Genomic DNA, 23,766 nt, shown 5'->3' on the forward strand with positions numbered 1-23,766 from the left:
AACAAATATCCATCAGAGTTCAAATGACATCGATGTAAGTAATAAAGGCAACAGTACGGCCTTCAACAGTGAGAAAAACACACACCGTATAGTTGACTATAAAAGGCCCTACATAAAAAATATGAAAAATCAATTGAAAAAACTAACGCCTAATCTATAATAAAACAATCTCGAAATGATGACGTCTTTTGTAGACGAAACGCGCGTCTGGTGTAAGTACAAAATTTAATCCTGGTATCTATGATGAGTTTATTTTCGACCTCTTTCAATGCATTTCCCTCATAATAACTTGTCATAAGTAGTATTTTACAAGTAGATGTATCAAAATTGTCAGTATTCAATTTTATATATGTTTTCTGTATTGGTGAATAATCGACAAAAGGATAAAAAAAAATACGTGTAGTATCAAATGAATGCACATATTCCTATCTTTTATCTATAACATACGTATTGACAAACAATGGAGTTCTCTGAATCGCATCGAAGTTGTCATCCGATATTTCGGAAATTGTCGTTAGGGAAATAATTATGTGTACCTGCTGTGAACGCATTAGTAATAAACTATTTACTTCTTTGCCGTGAAACTTGGTAAGTTGTTAATACTAATAGCTGTCGTATTCTACTTTGTTTAACTTAATTGTGTTCATTATACACAATACAAACTAAATCTAAAAGTAAATTTGTAATAGATGTTACAATGTAACATTGCTAGTCCCTAGTCTTTTTTTGTTGCATGATTAATATTTAATAGTATAACTCATATTCAAATAGTATGTTACTATATTTAAATAAATAAGGCTACTATATATATTATATTATTAAAAAAATGTTTTCGCTTGATCATGATCATGTTGATGTAGACTTTGAGGCTTTTTTTACAACCTTAACACCTCATTGTAATCGTGATCTTCATATCATTTATTTATTCATGTATGTATACAGTGTACGATAACATTAAAATACGGACAGAAAAGTTTCCATGTCAGTCAATGAATTTAAACCTTTTCATACGACAAAGGATGTAGAATATCAAACATATTTTATACAAAAGAACCCCATGAAAGAAATGAGGTCAATCTTTGATCTGAGTGTACCTTGACACGGAAAAATATAGTTTACAACACAAGTTGTATTGATGTTAAATATTCACACATGTTTACTATTATACAATTTAAGTATAATCACAAACCATAGTATTTGCGGATGTTATTTTTGCAATTAAATATTCTAAGCTAGAATGATCTGACCGTTACACTGTCACAATTAGCAGTTGTATCTTAGATAATATGGTCCGAGTACACAGTTATTTCGTAGTGCATTTCTTTTAGAGAATAAATGAAAATAAAAAAAATCCCACCTGCGCTTTCTCAATAATATTTTTACAGTGTGTTGTACTACTTTTGGGACAAATTATATCAAAATTATAGAAAACTTCATCGGCTCTAACTCAAAATATGGACAATTCTATGTTAAGTGGGTCTTGAAATCTTTTGACAGCTTCCGAAGTGCTAATTTTTAACCTTTTTCAGCTGGACCAAATCACTACTTTACTTTACAATTCATGACCCAAATTTTTTTACAGTGTAATTTCATCCCCCTACTTGCTATTTGAGGCATAAAACATGAAGGAATAAATTTGGAAGGGGTACTAAAAAAATTGGCAAGCAACACACTGTCCACACTAGGGACTTTATTCGTGGACAACGAAAATCAAAGGACGATAACTGTGTACTCGGACCTAATAGGATAGAAAAATTTGACCAATCTTAATAAAACTTGGTATGACTAAAGGTTAATAAATTATGAGACTGCTGACAAAGTTTAATGGCAATAGGATATATATTATAGACAATATGATAAATTCTATATTCAACTTCGCGTGTTAAATTTTGACGTTTAAATTGAAAAATTTCAACTATCAACATTTGGGGCTTTAAAAATTAAAATATTGCAAAAAAATACATTTTAAAGGCCTTAATATATGACATATTATGTATTCAAAGCAATAGAATACTCATTTGATTTATCAGACTTATCACAATTATTTAAAAGTCAAATTTATATGAGCCTGTGCCAAAAAATGGAGGTTTTCCAATGGAGGGGGGCCTTACATGAAGATGTATTATTTTCCAGCAATTTTAAATTTGTGGAGTTTTTTGGTTATAAATAATCCTTACATATGTATTAAATGTACTTTAAATGGAAAGAAAAATTACAAATAGCATACCATATTAGTATAAAAGGGTCTTAAACCAAGTAAGACTGAAAATAATTTAGGGTCAATTTAGGCCGTAGCACATATTTACATTTAACAATGCATACTGAAGCTATAGGAAATAAAAATTTGTGTCTTTTTTATAATTTCTATACTCAGGTTACATGATACAATAAATCTGAGCATAAAAGGACTCTTGCATTCAACTTTTTTTGCAGACAGTATGGTCTGATACAAAGATTTTTCACTTTTTAGTGAAAAACTTGCATGCAATTTTAGCCTCAGCAGGCTTATATTTGAACCACTTGCTATTTAACATAAGAAAAGAAAGATACTATGTGAAATGAAACAGGTACAAAAGACATTGTGAAGTGCTTTTAATACAAATTTAGTGAAATCTTTATTATTGACTTCAACTTTTATGTACCTAGGTCCTCACATTTAACTTGATCCAAACAGGTCGTTACTCGAGGGTCATTTATACAACACATTTTGCACATATTGTCTGAAATAATCTTATTTTCTGTAGATTCAGAGTTCACAAATGAGTAATACAACTGGGTTAAAGCATAGAAACACAAATATTGACACAGGAAAACCTGTCACATAGAAAGTCAGAATGCCACTTATGCATCAAAATTGAAAAAGCTTTGAAATGCTTATTTTGACCATATAATGCCAAAATGGGTAATTTTTGCAGAATATCTATCAAATAAAAGTTTAAATCCTTTAGTTTCATGCTATCTGACAAATTGACACCATTAAATCGTTCAGGGAAGTTGCCAAAGCACAGATTTTATATTTACTGATTTCGCCTCTTAGGTCCGAGTACACAGTTATTTCGTAGTGCATTTCTTTTAGACAATAAATGAAAATAAAAAAAATCCCACCTGCGCTTTCTCAATAATATTTTTACAGTGTGTTGTACTACTTTTGGGACAAATTATATCAAAATTATAGAAAACTTCATCGGCTCTAACTCAAAATATGGACAATTCTATGTTAAGGGGTTCTTGAAATCTTTTGAAAGCTTCCGAAGTGCTAATTTTTAACCTTTTTCAGCTGGACCAAATCACTACTTTACCTTACAATTCATGACCCAAATTTGTTTACAGTGTAATTTCATCCCCCTACTTGCTATTTGAGGCATAAAACATGAAGGAATACATTTGGAAGGGGTAATAAAATAATTGGCAAGCAACACACTGTCCACACTAGGGACTTTATTCGTGGACAACGAAAATCAAAGGACGATAACTGTGTACTCGGACCATATATTTGTCTGTTATTTTCAAGAGCATTAATTTCTTAAACTTAGAAACAAAAAACATCTCATGAAAGATATTAGGCTTATATTTTGTACACCTGACGCACGTTTTTTTTTTTCTACAAAACATCCAACAGTGATGCTTGAATCAAAAAACGTTAAAAGGTCAAAGTCAAGAACAATGTTAGAGAGCATTAACGACCAAAACTTCCAAAAATGTTGGCAAATATAGGTAAGGTAAACTTTTCCTAGGTTAAACAATCCTTAGTATCTTGATTCATTTAAAGTATTGTTAACAGCTAATTTATAAATATCACCGTGGCAATGATATTGCATGTCAACAAAGAATTGGTGTCACAGAATAATTAATTTAAACGACATAGAAAATAAAAGACTTTAAAACGTCGAGTATAGCCATGTACGTTAATGAATGTCAAAACCGTTAACAAATGTTCATTTTATGTTTCAGAAGTATTTAATCCCTTAAACATGTATAAGATGATCACCTTTTGCTAGGAAGCCTAATTTGTGTCTATGTTCTGTATATAACATCAACATGAAATCCCATGTTTTGGTCTTGTCTGCATTGGTTATATTTGTTTGCTTAATTAGTCAAGGTAAGGAATTCCTCTTATTTCGAACATATTTTTTAATATTACTAAATGTGTTTTCATGAAACAAGATGTACAAACAAATTGACAAACACAACCACAGAGAGAGAAATGACGAAAAAATACTCGATTACAAAATGCCAAACAACAGAGAAAACAATTTTTCGATTAATTAAAAAAGACATAACGAAATAAAATAAAATGGTGGCAATAAACATCGATTACTGGATAACGTACAGAGTCTATTACAGTATTTTCATCTTAATAACTCAAAAATCCTTTTTCAATTGAAACAACCAACAGCAGTAGTTTAAAATTTGGTAGCCAAATCAAACGGAGCATGAAGAGCACAGGAGATATACCGCCAAAATTCTTAAAGGATAGTTATAAGGAATAGAAGATGCCGTAGAGTACATTACAAATAAACAGCTAAAAGATAAACCATCAGAGAATCACAGGACACAATCATGTAGTATAACACATTCACCCACATACGGTGCTTTCATCATAACAGGCGATACGCTTTACTATTTCAAGGGAAACTATCGTAAAATGACTATTCAAATAGTTTTACGTATTAACTTTCAATACGTTATTATTTTTCAAAACAAACAGTTCACAAAGCCAGAAATCAGCGGTTTCTCTATATTTATATTTATAAGTAATGACAGAGGGAATAATAACGTTATGCATGTGTTAGATGCAATCAAAACGTTACGTAGTATGCTGTTATGTATATATGTATAACTGATAAAAAAAGAGAAAAGATATAACTGATATGTTTTCTTATTTTAAATTCCAGGTCTTCAAAACAAGCTTATCTATTCGACTGAAAATGCAATTAAAGAAATCAACCTGCGCTCCGGGAACGTATCAGTTCTCTTGTCAAATTTAATGAGTAACATTTATTCTTTGGATTGTGATTATAAAACTGGGTATATCTATTTTCCGAGACATAATTTAAACGTCATATCGAGGTAAGTACTAGGAGTATTTTGTAGGTATATACTAAATGTTATATATTTTTAAATTGTACAAGTTTGCTTTATTCTTTACTTTTAATTCTAGCTTGAGGAATTTTGTACTTAACTTTGTTATCATAAAAACATACTTATTATACAATGTTATACTTCCAGATAGTTGCTACCTGTTAAATGCATATGAAATACTGCATACAATTTGAACATATTTTTAAACAAATCTTGGCAGGAAAAATCCCGTGTGCAAGAAAATTGTTATAAAGTTCACAACTGACCCCCTCGTAGCAAACCATATAACTTATAGTAGAGGCGATCTGCTGAAATAGGACATAAAACGTTCTCAAATTTCAAAAACATCGATACAAATTAGTATAAACATATTCTTGTTGGTAAAATTAAATTTGGTAAGATACCAGTGAAATATACGGTCATATTATTTAACGTATTTAACTATATGAGATCCATATCATATTAGGTTTGTATACTGCTTCAGAAAAATGAATCTAAATGCTGAACGTTTTTTCTCTAAATAATGTTTAATTTGACTTTTCTTTCTATTCATAGAATTTTTTTCAATAGTAATCTAGATAGACCTACTAAATGTGTCAGATTATTTTTTTAGAGGAAAATTATAGAAAATAGGATCTATAGGCAGGGAGATCGAGTTTGTTTATTTAATCACGTTTAATTTTGTCATTTTTATGGACTTCACCTTTTGAATTTACCTTAGAGTTCGGTATTTTTGTAATACTTCTTTTATTTATATTCATAGTGTCAGGGCCAGGTGTACCAAAATCGGAGTTCATATAACTTGGCTTTTTTGTGATCATTTAGTCTAAGTAATAACTACAAATTCAAGCTTTAGATCTAGTATTTCTTACATTTTCCAATACTTCGTAGAATGTTAAATTATTAAAATTACTCACAGATTTCGTTATCCAGCTGATGAACCTTACATAGTAGAAAATGTGATAACTGCAGCGGAACCAATAGCACTAGTGATTGATCCATTAGACGAAAATGTATATTGGACAGAATTATACACAGGAAAGATTTATAGATGTGATTTAAATGGCCTAAATAAAACCTTTATACTTCAAGATGACAAACTATATGCTATAACACTAGACTATCGGAACAGGTTTGTATCTATGTATTTTTGTAAGGGCTTACTATGAGAAGAAAAAAAAAAAAAAAAACACTGAAGATACCGTTTATAAAATACCGAAACGTGTTTGTATAAAACTAGACGCCAAACATGTCAAAGGAATCAGAATTGTTAAATATAAATTATGAAATGCAAAATCAAACAATTTTGCTCAAGACAATAAAAAGGGTCCTCTTTAAACACGAAAGAAAATATAATGCGGTCCATTCACACATATGCACAAATGTACGCACGTGATATGCATATTTTATATTAAAAAGATACGGCTATAAATGCAACTTTCTTTTCATGGCGAGATGTCTACGATAGGCCGACCGCCTCTTCCGATAATTTTTACAGTTACTCGTTGCAGAAAATGTCCGAATCTTTAACTAAATATTGTAATTCGATTAATGATAAGAGTGAAATTCATAATAACACCAGCATCAAGTACTTGCTTGTATGATAATAATGTTGTTAACTCATCAAAATTGAATGTAACCGTAACAGCCGGGAACGAATAGCGTATTACACACACAATGCCCTCAAAATGTTTCTTAACTTATATTCCAAATATCATGAAGGTTTTTTTTTTATCTCGACTGTTATTCGTTATTGGTATTTGTCATTCCATTTTGTTGTAGGTTGTATAATATCATTGACCCTGATCATGCTGATATCTTCTCAGAAATATATTTAAAAATGCATTCCTGTTCATTTTTGCTTCTTTTTTACTGAAAGACATTTAACAAATCAGCAACTGTTAGAGGTTCCTTGTAAAAGTTTAGGCATTTCCCTTTTTTGCATCAAACCCAACTAATATAACCTTCTTTACTTTGTTAAATTAATGTATATTAATACAATAAGAAAGCAAAAAAAAAAAAAAAAAAGGAAAGAAAACAAAACATTCCAGAGAATATAAAACAACATCATGACAAACAATGATTTCAGCTTCTGATTATTCAACAAACACTGTTCACAAAAACCCGGATAAAAGTCAAACATGTATAAAATAAGGATATATTGTAAAACTATGATAACTGTCAATGAGACAACTTTGAACCAAATGACATGGATGTAAGCAACTATAGATCCCCGTACGGCCTTCATTAATGCGTAAAACTCATACTGTAAATAAAATGTAAAACAAAACAAAAAACAAACAAAAAAGCAACCAGCGACAACCACTGAATTACAGGCTCTTGATTTGGGAGACAATCACATAGTTAACTACATTTCAAATTAAATACCAAACTACATTGTATTGAATGCAATTTTGTTTATTATGCGTGTTAAATGACTTTTTCCTTCATTTCGTACTACACATGACAATAGCAACGCCTACCAAGACCTTAAATAATGAATGCATGAAACAGAATTAAAACAAACTAAATATTAAAGAAATTTCTTGGTATTCCTAAACGGAAGATTGTATACACACAGAAGAAGAAGTATACATAACAACAAAATTATTTTCATTTACCTGTGTATAAAATGACGCAGGTTTCTTCAAAAGTGATGATTTTCTATAAATTGTTTGAAATTTCACAGTGATAACATACTCTAACTTTGTTTAAACCTGTTTATTTACTTTTGACTTTAATTATTTATCCCTTGTAATTTTTTATTAACTGTGTATTTGCATTCAGGTGTCACAGGTCAAATTTATTCGTTCATTGTGTGTTAATTTACGTTTTTTGATTGAGTTAAGCCTTCCAATTGATATTTTATAGTGTGTTTTTCTATGTTGTGATGTTATACTATTGTTTCAGAAAAGGGAGAAGGTTTGGTACCATTAAAACATTTAATCCCGCTGCAAATGTTTGCACCTGTCTTAAGTCAGGAATCTGATTACAGTAGTTGTCGTCTGTTTATGTAGTTCATACATGTTTCTCGTTTCTCGTTTTTATATAGATTAGAACGTTGGTTTTTCTGTTTGAATTGTTTTACACTAGTAATTTTTTGGGGCCCTTTATAGCTTGCTGTTCGGTGTGAGCCAATGCTCCGTGTTGAAGGCCGTACCTTGACCTATAATGGTTTACTTTTATAAATTGTAACTTGGATGGAGAGTTGTCTCATTGGCACTCATACCACATCTTCCTATATCTATATAAAGTAAATTTTACTGTCATTCCTACGCTAAAGTTTTATTTAGAGAGATATGGAAGTGATCAACACTGACCAATCACATACATGTCCATTGTGAGAGACCTTTCTTGATGGTTTTATTTTACTTAGCTCACTTAAATCACTAATATTGAAACAAAATATATCGATTTAGATGATTGTATTCAGATAAATATCTAGGGATTTATAGGGGCTTTTTGGCCAAAGTGACTTTACAAGTATTTTTCTATTCGTCTAATACCAATTTAAACAATGTTTTATTGAGAAACATAAATTTCTGGATGATAACAATTTCTGACCCCTAAACTCAATGTTGAATTTTAGCCTTAAACGAACAATTGACGGGATAAAATTCCTAAGATGATATATTTCCAAGACACTATAACTCATTCTGAGCCTTTCTTTTTTTATTCGAACTGCAGATGGTTGTATTACAGTACCTTTGGAACGACAAGAAAAATTAGGCGAGCAAGGTTAAATGGTACCGAAATACGGACAGTTATAGACTCAGTAGAAGTAACTGGTTTGGGTATAAGTATGCTATCTTTATGATTGTAAAATGAACATGATATGGAATATGAAGGGCAATAAATATAATATCAGTAATGACTAAACAATGTTGATGCAATTGATTGAAAAATACACGAAGTAAGGGAGCAGATGAAATTTTCTTTACTATCAATGTTTGTGATTTCTTGGAATACTTATAATTGTACTTTAATATTTTTAAGTCTTTTAAACTTAAATTGTGTAAGAAGTTTTAATTTTTTGATATTCAACAAAGCATTCATATATTATGTTCAAATCAAAGAATCAAATGTGTTGCACAACTCATTTAATGTATTATTCTACGTGGAAAAGTTCTAGCGTAATTCAATGTCGTTTTGAAGAGAGTGTTCTTGTTGGTATGTCGTTCTTTCTTTGATATTTCCCCTTTCCTTTAATTAGAGTATAGTATTATCTATAGTTATAGAAATGTTTGTATACACGTTTACATACAAATAAGTATCAGACCCAAAGACAGGTATGTGATTTTTACAGATGTGAAAACAATTTCTGATAGGTAATTTAGCATCAAAGTTTTGTGGTGAATGCATCTAAAGTGCATAAATCATTTAAATCATAAATATGACAGTTGTTATCTATTCGTTTGATGTGTTTGGTTTTTTTTTATTTTGCCATTTGATTGGGGACTTTTCTTTTTGAATTTTCCTCGGAGTTCAGTAATTTTGTGATTTTATTTTTTTCTATATTAGATACCAATGGATGGCGACTTTACTGGATGGTACATAACATAGGTGAACTGAGATCCTCAACTCTGAATGGAACAAATATCATTAAAGTTTTCAATACGAAAAACTCAACAAGCATAGGTATCTATGTACATGATAGCAATATCTACTGTACAAATGGCCTCCAACTACTTAAGGTCACAACATTGCCAGCAAAAACGGCGTATGTTTTACACACAGATACAGCAACAACTCATGGTGTCCTTTTGTATGATGGTGGGTATATATTTAAATATTATGAAGGAAACATTGATATTACCTAACATATCTCCTCGTTTTGTTTTATAATTGTTTTTGAAAGAGAGGCGACACATATCAAAGGGCCATTCAATCTCAAGACGAAAATAAACTGAAAACGCCATGGCAAAAAAGAAAGAAAAAACAACAGAAATGGACCAAAAGACAAACAGCAGTATACAAAATACATCATAGTAAAAACTAACGACTGAGCAACACGAACCCCACCAAAAATCGGGAGTGATCTCAGGTGCTCCGAACGGGTAAGAAGATCCTTCTCCAAATCTAAGAAAAGATCTGGTGATAAGTCTAATTTGGTAGGCACATTCGAGGAAACGGGTACGGGATTGTGGTGACAATGATAGGAACAATTAGGACATATGTTAATGATTAAATATCCATAAAAACTGTTAAAATATTTAGATAAATTGGATTTTAAACTTAATTAGAATAGATTATCAAATGCACGACGCGATACAAGCTGGTAAAACGAATGATGACATTTTTTTTAAATTCTGTATTTGTTCTTCAATTTCATTATTATGTGTTACAGATGAACAAACACTAGAAATGGTGTTGTTGTTGATTTGCATTAATATGACATTGCGAAGATATTACGATTGTTATATTGAATTGTTAAACAAATGTTTGTCTGAATTGTGTGCAATAGTTGGGTGCTGCTTGCGTTTTTATGTATGTTCTAATTGATATATTAAGTTATTTTGCTTTTTTTTCTGTTTACTTACATGATTTAACAAAGAGAAACGTATTGGTAAACCGCAAAATGTATCAAGTACGTTGAATGCTATAGTTCATTACCATGAAAAAGATGAACAGTAGTTTATTGATGTAAACAATCTTTGTATATACAAACCAATAAAACATGAAGAAACCATATGAACTTTAAAAGAGGGGCGAAAGATGTTAAATGTAATAGGACCGGGTGCACCAAGAAAGAAATTGTTTCCAATGTATGTAATAGTAGATCAGCAATGGTAATTTGATCAAAAATGTCACAAAAGGGGAATTACTACGCAATCATATAAAGTACAGCTCACTTGACTCTAACCACGTACGACCTCGAAAAATTACATCGTGAGGTATCGCAATAGCTACAATTAACTTGCCTTTACAAACCTATTGATATACAAAAAGAAAGCGCTCAAGTTCTCTGTATTCTCTTAAACGAGGATCAGTAACTTAAGTTCCGCTGTCTAAAATTACTCTACAGAAACGTGCTTGCACATACAAATCGGTATCATTATTAGTTTTATATTTAACGAGATGTTACTACATATAATTGTAAGCTTTACTAACCTTTTTAATTGTCTGCTCTAGCATTATTAATAGAACGATAATCCATAATTTTCCTGTTATTTGTATTCTGGTTCACTTAATCATAAAAGCAGTTCTATAATCTAACGAACTTTAGAGAAAGGAAAAGAACTATTTTATATTGTCATGTTACATGCATCTTTCTATCAATGTTTTAGTTAATCTAAGTAAAATTGTTTCAAACTTGAAAACGCATTGTTATTTTTTTTTTTTTTTTGCTTTGAAAAAATGTTCAATTGCATATTAGATATGTTTGAAAACCTTTAGCTATCTTGGACTTCACGGGCATCCAAATGTGAGTAATTATCTTTTAAGTATTCATTTATTAAAAACACTTCAAAATCAGCACATTTTAAATATGTTCTCGAAATTCAATGATTTGTGCTTTTTCCGACCTAAAAGCTTGTGGAAACCCTTGGCCGCAACCTAGGATCCAAAATGTTTTGTAAACAAGAATTGCCAATGATGATATTGAATCCCTAGACAGAAAAACCTTCTAGATACTGGGTGGCGGCCAAAGTAAATTATGGTAAAAACTGTCAAGAATTATTGAAAATTTTACCTCAAATGACGTTACAACTCAAATAAGAGCCAATACTTTGTCATTTTTAATATGATGTGCCAAAATTAAGTTGTGTTGTATTAATTGTAATATCATAACTATTTCTATGAAAAAATTGTAGTATTATGGCCTGATTAAAAAATACATCCAAATCTGACGGCCAATTTTAACCGTTCGTGAACGGAAACTTTACAAAGGTTTGTTTTAATTCATACGTTGATGATAACTTCAAGAATTAATAATCCACTACAAACCGTATCGACCAAGTGCTGAACTAAAACGAAAACAACACTGTAACACGTCTAAGCGCTTTCATGGGTTAACCTTCATCGGGATCGCTTAATGGTGAAGATTCGAGATATTTAAGTTATAATATTTGTTATCTGGAAATTGAACAATTAAGGGGACAGTGGATTATATAAAGGTTTTTGATCGATAGAGTAAATGTGTATGTTCATACTAAAACTATTTGTATATTCAAAATAGTAATTAACTATCTTTTAACAATTCTATTAATTATGACCACGTATGTTTCAGATTGGGATTACCACGAACATACCTGACTTACATTCCCAGTTGTTAAAGTAATGATAAATCAAGCTTTTTATTATAATACATTGTAAGTATTTTAAAAAGAGATATTGCTCAGATTTTTTATAACTTAAAGTCTCAGGAATAATACAAAAAAAAAAAACAGCGGATTATCTATATCTGTTTTAAAACTTTCTCGTAGTTGATGACAATTATATTAAATATGTAAATAGTGGTGTTCACGAAAAACGTGTTCGCTTCGTTCTCGAATACGTTTTTCCTTCTGGAATTAAAAGTCAATAAAGTGGAACTTTAAACATAAAGGAAACATGATTTTGGTTTTGCTTTTTAAAATTAATTTTGCATTCGTGCCTCACTAAACTGTGCTAATTTTACGGATACGAATATCCGATTACAGTATAAAAAAAAGATAGTAAGGCTGACAGTAGAATTGTTATTTGTTTAAAAGTAGTAATAACAGTGATAATATAAAGATAAGACGTTCTGTTTCTTATACTAAGATGTAGAGTTTATATTATCATGATTATTGTGGTGGTGCAATATTCAACATTATACTTGATCTCATCTAAATGTTGCCACCAATAAAACTATACACTAATTAAGTATTTTCGTTGCAATGTTGAACATAAAGAGTTTTATATTTGTATCTTAATGCCAATGATAGATATAACACGTTAGGTATTTTGAAACAAATACAGGAATGTGAATCTTAAAAACATTATGAAATAAGTTCAAACTTTTAAAATGAAGGCAACGGTAGTTTATCAATGTTCAAATCTCGTTGATTCATCAGGAAGAAACATATCTCGTCAATCGATGAAAACAAAACTAGACTTGTTACTCGAATAGGAAGAGATAAATGTCAAAATTGATAGGGGATAGGGAAAATACAATTCTAAAAATTTAAAGAAGAGAAAAATCCCGTTAATCGATCCGGAAGATACACAACTCGTAATCGATTATGAAGAGAAATCTTGTTAATCGTTTAAGAGAAAACACGTCATTCTTGTAAATCTTTTTTTTTTTTCATTTTAAAGATACACGTCTTGCAAATTGGTTTAAATATACAAATCTCGTAAATCTAATAAGAAGTAAAATAACAAAAATACCGAACTCCGAGGAAAGTTCAAAACGGAAAGTCCCTAATCAAATGGCAAAATCAAAAGCTGAAACACTTCAAACGAATTGATAACAACTGTCATATTCCTGACTTAGTACAGGCATTTTCTTACAGAAGGAAGAAACGTCAAAAATAGACTAGAAATAGAAATATCTTGTTTATGAATTAGAAAGAAACAAATTTTGTCGATCGATTAGAAAAAGAGACACATCTAGTAAATCGATAAGAAAAAGAAAACTCCCGTTAATTAATCAAAAAGAGCCAAATCTTTCAAATCGGTTAGGAAGGAACAAATCTCGTTAATGTATCAGGAAGAGACAAATCTCGTAAATTGATTGGAACAAAACGTTTCTCGTTCATTGATTTGAACGAGACGAATCAATGTAACAAACACAAACTGAGGGAATCTAAAGAACTCCAAAAAAGCGATTCCTTATGCTTCAACGGATAGAACAAGATTTTTTTTATAACAAAACATAATACTTTTAACAAATTTGAGAATATTCCTATTATAACATTGATAATTTGCATTTGATGTCACACCGTTTGCCTGTCAAACCGATCATATTAAAATCGACATTGTCCTCATATAAGGACCCCTTTTTTTCCTTTTCACTGGCGCATTCATATATATTGTGTGCGTGTTTTGATACATGTGTTGTCTATTTGTTCCCGTTGAACAAGACATCTATATTATAGAATTATACATTTCCACATCAGTTTATTTAATTTATATATTGCATGTGTTGTATGCGACTATTTTTCGTCTATCCAGAGATTCAAATGAATATTAGTTTCTATCTCTCGAAATGATTAATAGCAATGATAAATCTATCTATAATTTTAATCAATCATATGGAAGTAATCCTTAGAAACTTAAACTTATTTTTTGTTTGTTTTACAGAAATGACTGAGTTGCAATCACCAACACAGACATATGGGATGAAATATGCATGCAGTTACCAACGCTGCATTTTTGACAGAGACAAAATATTGAACATTCGGTGCACATTCTTAACATTGCTCAAAACGATAATTGTGACCATTATCATTCTTGTGATATTAATAGCACTTAGATACAATAAACAATCATTGTTTAGTAATATAATGGATCTGTTCAGTGACATACTGGTAACTTTGATGAAAAGAAACTGAACAATAACAATATTTTTCTGCCAGAAGATGTATACATACATATGTATATTTTAATCTTTATGATAGACAATAAACAAAAAGGAATGTTTATCATATATGAAGTCTAGCAATTACACTTTTGATCGACAACGACATGGCAGAAACTAGAGGCATATGTATATGATGCAATGGGTTCTTTACTTTTTTAATAAATCAGAACAATAAATAAGACTTAATGATAATGTTAAAAAAAAAATTCATCAGTCTTTGCTTAACATTGTAAATATTAGTAAGTAATTGTGACTTATACAACTGCTTGAAATTGGTTTTACTGTTTGTAAGTCATGTTTCTGATATATTAAAAAAGATTCTTTTTTTAATTTTATTATGATTATAGTCAGAAGCGTCTTTTTAGTTCAGCTCTGTTATTACATTTTTTTTTCAGGTCATACTTATATTTTGTGATATTATAAAATATATTATGGAATGATTTATAATGTAAATTCAGAAATTATTCCTTGCATTTATTATATTGCGATTTTTGAAGAATGGACAAAAATTCGAGATTAATCATGTTAATTATTGCTATTTCATGAACATATATATACCAATATCTTTATCAGATATTCGAATACGAGTTCTTATTATCATTCAGTCTCATTTTGGTAATTTACAATAGGCTTAATTAATGTAAATTCAGACTTGGTGATTATCGACTAGTTTTCATCATGAACCAATATAACATCAATAATCATAGGTTCTCGTTTATCATTACTAAAATTATATTGGAAATGTACATTTCAGGGAAGATTTTGACTTTTTAAGTTCAAAAATTTTGACTGTTCACATACGTGACAATTTTTATATTGTAAAAATGGACGATATTGTAATTAATCATTATATACAGATCTAACATGTTGTTTTTCAAAAATGTTCAGTCATATGATGGCTTAGTGTTGGTCTTGTGTGATAGATATACATGTATATAAACTATGGTTAATTTGCTGATTGTGGAACTTTAACATGTTTAACGTGTTTTAAAATTGTTACTATAGAATGAAACTTTAGAATATATTTTTTTAATTGTTGAGTAGTTTGTTGCTTTGTCTATCAACATTGTAAAACATATTTTATTTATTGCTAAACATTATGTCCATTGCATTTTAACTTTCCCTTTTTTAAATGTTTAAATGATTCGTTTTGCACGCATGTAGGCAACATGTTGTGTAGACGATTTCCCTGGAAACAAGTGTAAGTAAAAAAAAATAAAAGAAACTTTATGTCATAGTATGTCAAACACAAAATATAAAGACATTTGAAGAAGGGTCACGAATCATGAATCAACAGGACCCGGCATGATCTTTACAAAGATAAGTACATATTCTGTTTTACATTTGTGTATACATTGTAATTGATAATATTACAGGATGACAAAAGTTCAAACATTATGATTTTAATCAGTATATATCGCCTACATATTTCTAGCAATAAGATGCAAAATTCAATTGTAGCGAGATTGTCTAAAAATAAAATAAATCATTTTAATTGTTATTATCATAATCATGACAGGGAACACAATGTACAATATGTAGTACATAAACAGTATTAGACAATAGGATGTGTTCGTAGAAATTTTGTTGTATTGGTAAATATGCATAGCTAAGAATTACCTGCATTCAGAATATGACATAAAATTGAAAATGTATGAAACAGACAAAGAGCAAAAAAATGGCCACGGCTACCAATGGGTCTTCAACACAGATAGGAAATCCCACACCAGGACTCAGACATCAGCTAAATAAAAATGTGAACTTCTATCTATACCATCTATACCTGATATTATGTACCAATAACAAACAATCCATTTTAAGGCACACACATTATTCAATTATCAGGCAAGTACAACAACATTTAAAAAAAGAGAAATATTGGTACTTTTATTATTCTCAACATTGGCGATAGTAGCCGTAGACTTAAATGGCTATCAATGTGTTTAAAATTATCTATTCAGAGGTACCAAAAAGAACAGAATTTTAATGCTGGTACATAAATTCAAGAATAAAAATATTGGCACCTTATACATGTTATATATATGAGGACATCAACTATAACTTCTTGCCGACTTGTTTCTTTATTATTAAGAAAGATAAGAAGTTAGCAATATCCTTTAACTTTACGTTCCGCTATATAGATGATGTTCTCTCACTAAATAATACAAAATTTGGTGACTATGTTGAACGAATCTATCCCATCGAACCAGAGATAAAGGATACTACAGATACAGTTAAGTCTGCCTCATATCTTGACTTACATCTAGAAATTGACAATGAGGGTCGGTTGAAAATAAAACTTTACGACAAAAGAGATGATTTCAGCTTCTCAATTGTGAACTTTCCATTTCTATGTAGCAACATTCCAGCAGCGCATGCATACGGAGTATATATCTCCCAATTGATACGATATTCTCGGGATGTATTTCCTATCATGATTTCCTTGATAGAGGATTGCTGCTCAGAAGGAAGCTTTTAAACCAAGAGTTCCAAATGGTGAAGTTGAAATCATCCCTTCGTAAATTTTACGGACGCCATCACGAGTTGGTTGATCGTTTTTCATTATAGAAAATCACACTAAAAATTCTTTCTGCATCTGAGTATATAACATTCTTTATCGTTGTAGTTGTTACTGTGACATTGAGTATAGTGTTACCATTTGCACAGTAAACTTTGCTTCCGTAGAAATAAATGACTATGTTCGTGGAGACTGCATTGTGCTGACAACATTGAAATCATTCTCTAGAGGATTCCAAATATTATGACAAAAAGTCAAAAACTATTTTCTAGTAAAATTTGACTATATTTAAACGTTAAAACTGTATTGAACAAAACATTGATTAACCATCACAAGCAAAGATCGCAGTTCCGTGATAGATAAGTACATGTAGATGGCAAGTTTGATTAAAAAGCAGATACCAATAACACATTATCTCTTTTTCTGCAATCGAGATCCGTTTAATAACTTTTGTAAATTATACAAAAGTGTAGTGATATTGTAATTCATTAAATAATGGTAACATATAACATGAATTCGATTTATTGTTTTTTCTGTTTGAAATTTAGATAACACTTTTGTTTCTGCTAAATATGTAAAAAAAAGTATAACAAAAATACTGAACTCCAAATTCAAAAAGGGGAAGTCCATAAAAACTGATGAAATCGAGAGCAATCAATCATTATTCCTGACTTTGTACAGACATTTACCGAAGAAAATGGTGGATAAACCTGATTTTATAGCTAGCTAAACTTAAAACAAGATAAAGCATCTTCAGTGGATACTCGTTTCATTTGTTTTTACTATAGGGTTGTCATTTACGGGAATATGAATGAGCGTTTTCTTATCTTTTACATACACCTTTCTGACAATTGACTGAAAGACTGAATATAACCCAACAGTTTATGGTTCAGTCTCTAAATGATTTTCAGATCAAAATGACCGCTTCAGTTCAAAATAAGTTTAATAGTGTTGTGTATTCGTCCCTCCGTTTATTCATGTTCGTTCTGACTTCTGTCTGTCGTGTCGTAACGTTATAAGAACATATCAGTAAGATGGTTCCAAAAAAGTAACATAGTGCCGCATGTATGTGAAATATGTTCTCAACACTAAGATCTTTAAGGGACAAAATTGAAGAAAATAACTAAAAGTAAGATATCAGCATTGGGATGTATATAAGATATCATTTTACACAACCTGTGTTTGGAGGAATAAACACGTAAAGCTGTCATGTTCATAGGTGGTACGCCTGATGCGCTTTTGTCTTCTTAAGACGCGCTCGAATCATAACAGTTAAGATCAAATACAAACGGCCATAAAAAGTATAAAAAAAACACATAATAATGTTAACTCCAACACTACTAATTCATTAGACATATTGAAACAAACAATATTTTAACTATTTGCAAATCGAACATTTTGATTTTTGAATTTAGAATGTGTATAAGTTGTAAAAGTATTGATCAATAATGTCTTAATGTAAAAAAAATCATTGAACAGTATAGTCAACCATCAAATTATAGTTTATTCAATGCACTTGGTTTTTTTATGCACAGAGTTGCTAAAGTTTTAACACTATAATAACCAAACATTTCCGTTGATAAGCAAGATCGATGACACGAGTTTTATGTACCACTATCTGTGTCCTGTAAATGTTTTTTTTTTTCTCAAGAAACGTTCAGCTTGTTAATTATAAGAATATATGTCATGTGTGTGGTGACAGAGACAAGTATCACACCAGATTGCATCTTGTAGTCCTTGGGAAGTATGTATGCCTTCATGTGTAATATAATACCGTTTTAATCAATGATAGTCATAATAAGACATTATTCAATCTTTAAACTCATGAAACATTTAAAAACAATGTAATGGGTAAAATTGAGAATGGAAATGGGGAATGTGTCAAAGAGACAACAACCCGACCAAAGAGCAGAAAGTAGCCCAAGGCCACCAATGGGTCTTCAACACAGCGAAAAAATCCCCACCCGGAGGTGGGCTTCAGCTGGCCCATAATCAAAAATATGTACTAGTTCAGTGAAAATGGACGTCACACTAAACTCCAAAACATATAAATGAACTAAAATTAGAAAAGCAAACAAGACTAACAAAGACCAGAGGCTCTTGACTTGGGCAGGCGCAAAAATGCTTTTGTTTTGTGAGATCTCAACCCTCCCCCTATACCCCTAACCAATGTAGAATAAACAAACACACAGCAATACGCACAGTAAAACTCAGTTTAAAAGAAGTCAGAATCCGATGTCAGAATAGGAAAGAAAAGAAACTAAGCAAAATGATTATGATACATAAATTAACAAAGGACTACTAACAGTTACTGACATGCCAGCTCCAAACCTCAATTAAACTGATTGAAAGATTATGTCTTCATCATATGAAAATCAAGCACAACCCCTCCCGTTAGTGGTTAAGTATCATACCATCAAAAATATATGCCATATGCCATCTTTAATGACCTGACAACAGTATCGTAACTATATCCTTTCTGAATAAGTCTGTTTACTGGTTTGGTTACCTTTTGAGGTAAATGACGACATTTTTGTGCTGCTCATAGAATATTACCATAAACGATTGGATGTGAAATACCTGAACGTATAAGGTGTCTGCATGTTGATTTATATTTACGAATGATGTCCTTGAACCGATGATAAAATTTAGTAAATGTTTTGACTAGTTTGCGGCATCGAAAACAATGATGTAATAATTTTTCAGTAATACAGAGATTTCTTTCGTTAAAATCAAATACGTTGTTACATACACGGGCGAATCGAACAAGTTGAGATATATAAACACCATGAGATGGTGACAAGGGAACGTCACCATCTTAAAATGGATAATTAACAATAGGAAATGAAAAATCATCTCTTTTATCGTACATTTTGGTATAAAGCTTCCCGTTAAAGATATAGATGTCAAGATCCAGGAAAGGGCGGTGTCCATTGTTAGTATTTGCTTTATTTGAAGTCAGTTCAGCAGGATAAATGTCTTTAGTGTACATACTGAAGTAGTCATATTTGAAAGCCAATACATCTTCCAAATATCTAAAAGTGTTGTTAAATTTTTGTATCAAATGTTGTTTCGATGGGTCCTTGCTGATTTTAGTCATAAATTGTAACTTATTGTAACTCATAACAATACAGAAACAGGTATACAGAAATAAGTGGTCCACAGTAAGTCCCCATTAGAATTCCGATAACTTGACGATATACGTAATCTCCATAGCGAACAAAAATGTTTTCTAAGAAAAATTCAAGTACATTTATCGTATCAAAGCAGGTCCAATTGACATAGTTCTTTTGTTTTTTGTTACTAAAAAATGTCCTAAAAGAGTTTGAACATATATATTCGCATTCCGACTTTTTAAATGGCCATTTAATTAGATGTGTGATTTTTTTCTTAAAGAGATTATGAGGGAAAGTGGTATATAGGGTATTAAAATCAAAACGTTGAACAGATTCGAAATCACCAATATAAGCATGCAATTTATCAAGTACTTACAAACGATTTTTTGACACTACAACAGTAATTAATTCCACTATTTTCAAAGGCCTTATTTGAACAATTTATTACCAGGTTTTTTATTGTACCAACTGTACTAATAAGTAGATTAGGCAGTTTAGTAGTGGAACAATGGCTTGAAGACGAAATAAATCTATATTTGGAAGGTATTTTGTGCAGCTTCGGAAGCCAGTACATAGTTGGAACTTTCATTGAATTTGTATCTGCTTGTAAAGAGGGAGCTAAAATTGTATGTGTGTAACAGATGTTATTTTCCGAAAATGGAGTCAGTTTGAATGTTGGTGAATTCGTGAATTCGTTTTACAGAACCGCAATATAAAATTTACATCAAACAATAATGATACTATTGGCATATTGGCAGCCTTATCAGCCGGAACAAAACAAATTCCTTGGCGAGTTCTTTTAGCTTATGAGAAATAGGGCTATTATAGTTGTTGCTAGGAGTAAAATGTTCTTTAAAATGTTTAATACGAATATCAACTATATTCATTATTGAATTGAAAAAAAGAATCTAAGGATTTTTTGTCAGCTTTTTCTCGTTTTATCCGTTTTGTGCAGTAAGTACAGAGTGAATCGTGTATGGTGTTAAGACACTCATTCCAATTAATAATTGACGGGGGACGATATTTAGGTCTTTTACTAAGGAAAAATGCCAACTATCGGCCCTTGGCGATATTAAGGGCTTCTGTTATAACATGGGAACTGGGGCCATAAATGTATTGGGAATAAATGCAATTTCATGACGTAGGTGTATTGTCACTGATATTAACATCTTTACACACCTTGCTATAGTTAAACACATAATGGTACACATGTATGTCAATATCAATAACGTTCTAGTTTTTGTTGTAAACCTCGAATACGTGTCATACTTTAGATTTTATCTCATACATGAGGATGGTTGTGTAAAGTTAATAAGTGTATGTCAACATTGTGTTAAATATCAATATTCATAAAGAACAGATCTTTAAAGAGTATACAACTTGTACAAGGATTCAATAAATCTTTCATCTCGTGGGGTCTTGTACGCTATCTTTTTCTTATCGTGTTTTAGGGAAGTCATAAAGGCTAAGAGTTTAGAGTTTGTAATTAATTCATCGTTGTAAATTGCTCTGATGAATACTTCATTTTATGGTGTTGATATAAGGAATAATTTATTCTAAGAAATCGAGAGAGAAACACATCCTTGTAAAACAGCCATTAAAAAACGTTTAGCGTCAATAAGGAAAATATTGTGATGTTCACACTTTAAACAATCATGTAGAAGACACGTTTTAATATGAGAGCAATATGAAGAGAAATGCTAGTTTAACTTAATATACATAAGCAAACCGGGAGCATAAGGACACTACATTTGATTAAATTGTTGTTTTAGAAGATTTTTTAAGAAGATCTTTTAACCTTTCCCAGCCAAAATCTGTTGATCGTGTTATGTTTATATGGGTGATTTACCTTTTTAACTCTTTAAACTTTTTTTTTTGTTTTCAACTGCTTTCTGATTCCAATATTGTTTGTTTTGTTTTGCAACATGCCAAACAGACCATTGAAACATGCAAACAACACTGTTGTCGCTTTTTTGTACTCTGTGTAATCTGACTCATTTTTCATATGATAGTTCTAATACTTCTTGCTATTAATAATACTTTTAAAGTGAAAAGGCATATTTTTGTTTTCAAGTTATCGGTCACATCTTTAAGACACGTCAACAATGTTAGACATAGCATTTGATTTATTTTCTACTTTCTATTATGACTGTCAAACTGAGATCAAGATCAAAGGCATTATAAAGAGTTTGTTTTTTTTTTCTTTTTTTTTTTGTGGGGGTGGGAAGGGGGTCGCTATAACGCTAACACACTAAAAAACCAAACAAATGGAGTGAACTGTTTCAGACAATATTGGAAGGGAAATGATAGTTGCAGCTAAGATAATTTGACTATATTTATGTGCGTTTTATTCACTGTGTATTTGCTAAAATAGTTACATTACACAGTTGGATCGTGTGCATTAATTTTGGATGCCTTTGATCATAAAGATATCAATTACTTATAACCTTAAGTAAACAGGGTGCAGCTGTTTCATCCACTTGTTTCATAGAATAACAAACACGATAATTTTAAGAATTAATGTAAGGTGGACTATGCTACTTACATTGGATCTCCACCAGATCATTATCAGATTTATGATTTCGTATTATTAAATAAGTTTTTTTCTGACATGGGTAGTTATTTGAACGTCAATAAAATAGTAAATTACATTTTAAAGTACGAAAATTTCAAATTTGCACCCTCATTTCATATAGAACAAAATGCTTATTATTTCAATTTATGTAATGCTATGCATATATTCTTTCAATGATCATTTGAACATTGATGATCAACAATTGTCAAAGTCGATGGGGGAAAATAACCTTTCAAGATTCATATTCTCTTATACAATGAAATAAGAGAAATATAAACATGTGTGTTAAAAAATTAAAACCAGAACATTCCATCAAAAACTCATTTTAGGTTTAACATGCAATGGTCTAATTTTCTAAGCCAGTTTCGATTCTGAACATTTTGATTAGTATGATTATTTTGACAACGTCATTTAAGCATGTAATTGTCACTGAAATAGTGGTCTACATTGCCGGATTTTCTCGATTTTTCTGTAAATAAAAAGCCATATTGTCTTTTCCATTCTATCAATACACGTTCGATCTGTGCCTGTTAATTTGAAAAAAAGGGACATGTCAAAACCCAGTATGGTTTACCTAGGATAGAACATATCAAAAACACAATTCAAATGTGTACATAATTTAAGGTTTATAGATTTTAAATGAAAATATAAATCAAATAGACATAACATACATGTATGTACGTTTTCAAACACATCAAAGATTACTCCAAATGATATAGAAATTTTCTATAAAATTAGTATAATATTGCCCCCTTATCGTCCTCCATTTTTTTTCAAATTAACCTCAATGAACGAGTACTTGATGATTATAAGGAAGTTTGTTCCATTGAACTTGGACACATCCGATCTGTATTTTTTTTTCATTGGCTATACTTCAGGAATTAATATAACAATTCTTCCGGCTTTCTGATATTTCGATAGCGTTTTT

The 23,766-nt window shown here is 30.6% G+C and overlaps 1 long non-coding RNA gene across 2 annotated transcripts; it reads left to right on the plus strand.

Moving 5' to 3' along the window:
- The first annotated feature begins 460 nt into the window (after positions 1-460).
- Positions 461-15,666, plus strand: LOC127718319 (uncharacterized). Of its 2 annotated transcripts, none has more exons than XR_007989732.1 (7): positions 461-588; positions 3,952-4,099; positions 4,896-5,070; positions 6,002-6,214; positions 8,770-8,882; positions 9,604-12,392; positions 14,350-15,666. It is a non-coding gene; the product is annotated as an uncharacterized LOC127718319 (long non-coding RNA). The 2 variants fall into 2 exon arrangements; XR_007989733.1 differs by having other exon boundaries at positions 8,770-8,876.
- The last annotated feature ends 8,100 nt before the right edge of the window (positions 15,667-23,766 follow it).

This window comes from Mytilus californianus, unplaced genomic scaffold, assembly GCF_021869535.1.
Source record: "Mytilus californianus isolate M0D057914Y unplaced genomic scaffold, xbMytCali1.0.p SCAF_10, whole genome shotgun sequence".
Taxonomy (NCBI): Eukaryota; Metazoa; Mollusca; class Bivalvia; order Mytilida; family Mytilidae; genus Mytilus; species Mytilus californianus.